Source organism: Mytilus californianus, unplaced genomic scaffold, assembly GCF_021869535.1.
Source record: "Mytilus californianus isolate M0D057914Y unplaced genomic scaffold, xbMytCali1.0.p SCAF_10, whole genome shotgun sequence".
Lineage (NCBI taxonomy): Eukaryota > Metazoa > Mollusca > Bivalvia > Mytilida > Mytilidae > Mytilus > Mytilus californianus.
This window is the reverse complement of record NW_026262582.1, coordinates 6,594,432-6,600,941: the sequence shown is the minus strand read 5'-3', so window position 1 is coordinate 6,600,941 and position 6,510 is coordinate 6,594,432. Positions and strand designations below refer to the sequence as shown.

The window sequence follows — 6,510 nt, the reverse complement described above, 5'->3', positions numbered from 1 at the left end:
AATCTTAAAATGAAAATTTGATATCAAGTTGAAGACAAATCACTCTATTGTTTGACAGTAGCTCAGTATGTTTGCTAATTAGTTTTATGTTTCGGCTATATGGGGAATAGTGGTTATGCAGGTAAGGTACACTTAAAGTCTCGGTATGTGTAGATGATATATCTTTTGTTTAACCCTGCAATCAATATAAAAATAAGGAGATGTGGTATGATTTCCTATGAGACAACTATCCACCAAAGTTCAAATGAAGTGGATATAAAAAAAGAAATAGACAAAACTGTAAAAGTAACAACTATTAGTAAACAGCTCTCTCACAAGAAAAAAACACATAACTGTAAAATATAATGGCATACACTAAAAGCACGGGGACACATTCTACAGCATTCACACAGCACGAGCAACAAACTCTGCAACCAATATAAAAATAAGGAGATGTGGTATGATTGCCGATGAGACAACTATCAAACATGTCTATTAGAAGGTTATTTGGTTTTTGTAAAGATGAATACAATGGCTGTCTAATGATGTATGTTGATAATATCTTAATTGATGACAGTTGTATGGTCTTCTGCCTGTTTGCATAGATAGTTGAAATTTACAACTGTTACAGATGTTTCAGTTATGTGCAAATATTGTTAAGTCATAAAAATGTCAGCATCTTGGTAGTGTAGTTTTCTGTATAATGTATAGTGATTTTGAAAAGAATAAAAGGCAGAACATTCAGTCAAATCTATTTTCTTTCGCACGTACTTGATGACAGAGTGTGGTGTGATTCAAAATACCAAACCAATTACAAATATTAAAAACCTATTGGCCAGAGAACAATTGCAGGTCTTTTCACCTCATTTGCATCATGTTTTGAAATAAAAATATTTACTTTCGGTTATATTGCTATTCCGGTGTCAAAATAAATATTATCTTTTACTGATTGTTAATGGCAACTTTTTGATGAAATAAGGGATTTATTCATCCATTTCCGGTATACTAAGAGTCAATGCCGGTGTCAAATGATAACTGACTTTCCACTGATTTTAAGTTATATAGTTTCTAAACACTTTTGCTTTTAATAGGGCAGGTAAATTGCAATTTTCTGTTTACAAAATTTCACTTCCGGTTTCAAATGATATGTTACCTCACTCTGATTTCAACAATGTGTAATGCAAGGTATTTTTAGATGAAGTTTGTAAAAACAATTGCTATTTAAGGTTCAAAAAATAACTTCCGGTTGACCTTTATCATGGTCATATTTTTGCAACCTAATGCAAAAGATGCTTTGACTTTATCATTTGCCAATGTGCCGTAGGAGCAGAGGTCAAAATCTAGAACTCAATTTCAAGGTTATAAAGCACGGACTTCAAATATTAAGATCCTAGGTCTCTATTGTATAATAAATTATATTATCATATAGTTAATTTAAAAACAATTGTGGGGAGAAAACTCCAATTAGATATCAACGTAAACTTTCAATCAAAATTTAAATATTACAAAATGTCGCAAAAAACAATTACTTGAAAAAAAAATTTCTATACGGTTTCTGAAGAGTATTGATAATAAGCAACAGTCCAAATTAAGAACATGACCTTGGTCTCATTTTCTTTTTTTGTGGACCAATGACATCAAATAAAAAGACCTTATATCTCTATCCCTTGTGGCTTACCTGTTACAAATACATATCACTTATATCAAATACATTAACGGAAATAACTTTAATGCGGGGTCTCCTGATCGTTTTTGTCAAACACGTTTTCAAAGTGCTGAGGATGGTACGAGCAATTTCGAAAACAAATTGTCGGTTTCTTTTACGATTGCGAAAAAGCGGTTACATGTATAACAAAAAAACAGTGATCCGGGGATATCTCTTTCCAAAATAAAATAAACGTACGGATGAACAGGGTAAGATTCAACTGCTCAATAATTATGCGTTATATTGTATTGAAATCTTTCGAAACCAACATACCACGTAAGAAAACAAAATGTCGAAAGAAATGAAAAATAATAATCAGAACACATCCAAAAAGTCTTTCCACTATACGTGCATTGCTGTACTACCTATTTGTCAAATTACTATGAAATACTTAATGATTTTCAATCAAAATCTGTTCTTTAACTATATTGAACTAATTGAGACTGGATTAATTTTTTAGTAACTCCGAGTACGACGACAATGATGATGACGATGACGACGACAACGACGACGACGACAACGACAATAATGATGATGACGACAATGATGATGATCCACCAATAAAAACAAATGACCACAACGACAAAATCAAATGTGCTTAAATTTGGGTTAAACACCAACTAACAAAGAAGCAACAAACTGGTGACAAACCATTCAGTCATGTTTTTTTTACAATATGAAGAAATAATATGTAAGTATTCAGTAGATAACAAGAAACACTATTATAATCTTATGTATAATTCCATATGCTGACTTATTGTCCTTTGATTTTAAAGTTTGTTATCTTGTAGCTTTCTGTAGTTTCTCAGCATATTGTTTTAAGTTTGCTGGTGTTGAAATAAGAGACCCTGGAAATGGCACTTTCTTTTCAGCTCCACCTATCTTCAAAGCGTTGTAGACGGCACTGCAGCAATTCTTAAAAACGATGTGATACTTGTTGGTTGTTTTGAACTCATTCCACCATGTTTTAATAGCTGCCTCGTCAAGTTTTCCGGAAGGAATTTCGTATATAAAATCAGCTGGTTTTCCTTCCCATTCAACATCTTGTTCATACGAAGTTGCTGGTTCTGCTTCCACTGATTTCTATAAAATCAATGTACAGAGATCTACTTTATCATAAAATGGAGAATTATAAATTCATGTTGGTTTATACTGGAATGAATTGCAGTTTTGATCTTTGTCTGGAAAGTTTTTGTTTTTTGTTTGGATTAATGACTAAATTTCACGGAGATTCGTACTATTGATGTGTTTTGTTTTGTGGGCCGTTGTTTGTCATTATCCTTTTGGTGGTAGCAGGTGATATCTTTCCTTCTTAGACTGTATTTTCTTGTATGATCAGATACCAAATAAATACTATTTTTGATGAGCAAAGTGAATGTTCAACAGCGAATACTTAATAAACTCATCATATATATCAGGATTAAAATTTTGTACGCCAAACCCACGTTTCGTCTACAAAGGACTCATCAGTGAAGCTCCAATCAAAAACGTTAACAGTTCTCTAAGGAAAGCTACACAAGAAAATAGCGACTTAGATCCACTAAATGATTCATTATCACGCATTTTAAACATACATACAACAGCAGACGTTTTATTGTTATAATCTTTTTCTGCTTAACTGACCAGCGCACAAGAAACCACCGCCAGTTTCTGGTTGCTGATGGGGTCCGTAATATAAGTGTTGCGCATATTTTAGTTTCTGGTATATTGTTTGACTGTTTGTCTTTTTTTCATTTGGTAATGGTGTAGTAAATTGTTCTTCGACTTCAATAACACGATATCCATGTTTTCATCCCAGTACAAAAGTACTGGCTACGGAGCTGTTGATACCCTGGGTACTCACAGTCTACCAGCAGAAATATCAACCATGTACATGATGTAGTAGTAATAACATAAACTATACCAAATTTACTGCATCAGATGCACATCTCGCCAATCATTGTCTCCTCAGTGATTCTCGAAGACAAAATATTTGAAAATCCAAAACCTAATACAGACTTATAAAAGCTGATAAATCAAATCAGGACACTGCTTTGAATAGAAAGTTTGTTAATCTGAAATTAAACTCACCCATCTTTGGTTGGCAGATTTCGCTTTGTCTTCCTTGGGCCACCAGCTGATATGGGTTCCATTGCCTAGGGTCATCGATCCATGACCTACATTTCCTCCTCCCTCTGCCCATATGTATATCCTCAAGCCCATTGTAATTTAGCTGAAATAAAATTAGCTCTTGCTTGACATTAACTCATGACTCGCTCATATAACTTGATTCCTTTTACAAAATTTTTGTGTTATTGCTATTGCAATTTGATTGAAAAGACAAATAAACACATCATCAGCAGAAACGGATTCGTTCCATTCGGCGTAACCCCAAGCACCCGTTTTTTTTCATCGTATATGACATCACCAAATGCGCATTATCGGCTGTGTAAGTTTTCATTTTAGTTTTTCTTTTAGAGCAACAGTACTTACCCGATGTTCAATTCTTGTAAATCAATTAAGAAGAGACAAATCAAGGCGGAAACACGAAAACTTGAGAAGGTGCATGAACTCTAAAGTAGCGACGACATTGTAAACGTCTTTTGCTATGCATGCATTACGTTCCATGCGAATCCACACTCAGTCACACTCGGGAATTGGAAACAATCGGTACAATTACAGATCAGACGACTATACTTGTATCTTAAGATCTCAAACCACGAAAACTTGTCGCTAGTATGTAGTTCCGATTTCAGTCGTTCTTAAATCATAACTCTGTTTATGAGCAGTGATTGTGTAAAGAGCAGTACTGCCCTTTAAACGAAGTCCATTTGGTGAGAAATTGCACGAGTGTAACGTATTAATTGAGTTTTATAAACGGTATACGACGGAGCATTTCATGTTACTGCTGAGAAATTGGAGGTTGACAATTGGAAAATTGAATGTATCCCCTTTGTAATAGATTCTAGGTTTTGCCTTAGTTTTTAATGTTGTATTTTGTGAAGATACTATACTACACATGTTTGGAAATCTTGTTTTTGATTTGTACATTATATATATGTATATATATATGATGGTACTGAAAGTTAGCGTTAGATTAAATAGATATATGTTTTCGTAAAACTTCTGAATATCGTTAAAAATGTGTTAATAAAAAATAAAGAAAATTTGTATTTCCAGAACTTACAAATAACGATTCAGGGTTGCATTTTCAGAAAATAATAGGTAAATAGCTTCCTTGAAATAATGATTAAAATAAATTCACGTGCTACGTGGGGGGGGGGGGGGGGGGGGGAGAGAGTTTAAAAGAAATGATATAATGTACAGGAATGTTGCTTTTATCATGTTATTCACTTTGAAATGAGTTGGATAACATTGAAATGTATAACCAATATAACTTAAACAATTCAAGGTTTGTGTAAAATGCAATCATTATGTCAATAATAATTCAATACGTTTAACAATATTAAACAAGTACATTGTAGTAGTGCGATTCGCTGTTATACAATTAAATTAAGTACAGATTTGCATCTTTATTATATTTATTTAATTGATCATGAAGTCGACATATTTTCGGTATTATAACGATTGATTAGCGCAAATCAATGTAGTTGGAATACGTGATAGTATTAACCATAAGTTGCGAAACTTATTTCCATGCTTGTATGTTACAAAATATCGTCAAAGCTTATGTTACCCTTAAACTGAATGATCAGCAAATGTCTATGCTGATTGACATATGATAACGACGACGAAAAAAAAATCAATTTCATTTAACATATGTATCACTTTATGTTTGAGTATTAGTTTCAATTTTATAGTTAAATGCAGTCAATACCTTGAAATAAAAGTTATAGACTTTGAGTAGTAGGGTACTTCGTTATGAAGAAAGCTAACCCTCTTGAAAAAAATCTAAAAGATAACTAATCAAATGATACAAATAATTAATTCGCAAAATGAAATGAAGATTTTTACGTTATGATAATATAGTACAATTTCTGCAAACATATAAAACGAATATTGAGGAATTCTTTCATCAAAATTTCTTCACACTAATTCTATATTAAGAATAATAGTAAACGATAAAATTGCCTTCAATTATCATGTCTATTAAGCTATTAAAATACTTACATTTACTGTAATAAAGAATGTGAAGGAAGTCAACGCGCCTCACAAAAGTTACTTTGTACAGATAATAATGGATAATATAAAAATGAAAGTGAAACTACAAAATCCTTGACAACATAAGTTTGCGTCCTTGATATTATCATGATTATTGAATCGATGAACTATTGTTAAGTCAATTGCTTAGGATATGAGCATTGGTTTTATAAAATATCTAAAAATAGTAGTTAAAACCATGTAATCATGTTAGAATGTATATCATATTGTGTGTGGACTTTTGTTATTCTTTTCATCTTTGTTTATCTTTTGGCCATATCGGTTTCTGTTTTTCTGTCCCTTGTGCTTTTTGGTCCCCTTGGTATCTTATTATGCCATGACACTCACACACATGCACACCACACACAAACACACACACGCACACCACACACACAAACACAAATCCACTTCAAAGACACACATTATACACAAACGGTATCAAATATAAACCTGAATTTTTTTATACTTACGATATATTTGGTCACCATATTTCTTTTTGTATCATAAATTGTCCCGCAATAGCAATTGCAAAAATGTTATGGTGGCAAAGATACAATTTTATATGTAGAATATTGATATATTTTCGTCATTATATGTTTTCATATGAAAGCTTAAACACTGTAATCATTTATTTCAAACGCAATGTTATTTCTTCAAAATTTAAATTCGGTCATTTACAGAAAAAA

The 6,510-nt window shown here is 32.4% G+C and overlaps 1 long non-coding RNA gene across 1 annotated transcript; it reads right to left on the bottom strand.

The window, feature by feature from the left end:
• Positions 1-2,321: 2,321 nt before the first annotated feature.
• LOC127717529 (uncharacterized) lies at positions 2,322-5,933 on the bottom strand. Its single transcript, XR_007989221.1, has 3 exons — positions 5,795-5,933; positions 3,755-3,896; positions 2,322-2,767 (listed from the first exon to the last, which is right to left on the bottom strand). It is a non-coding gene; the product is annotated as an uncharacterized LOC127717529 (long non-coding RNA).
• Between the last annotated feature and the right edge of the window lie 577 nt (positions 5,934-6,510).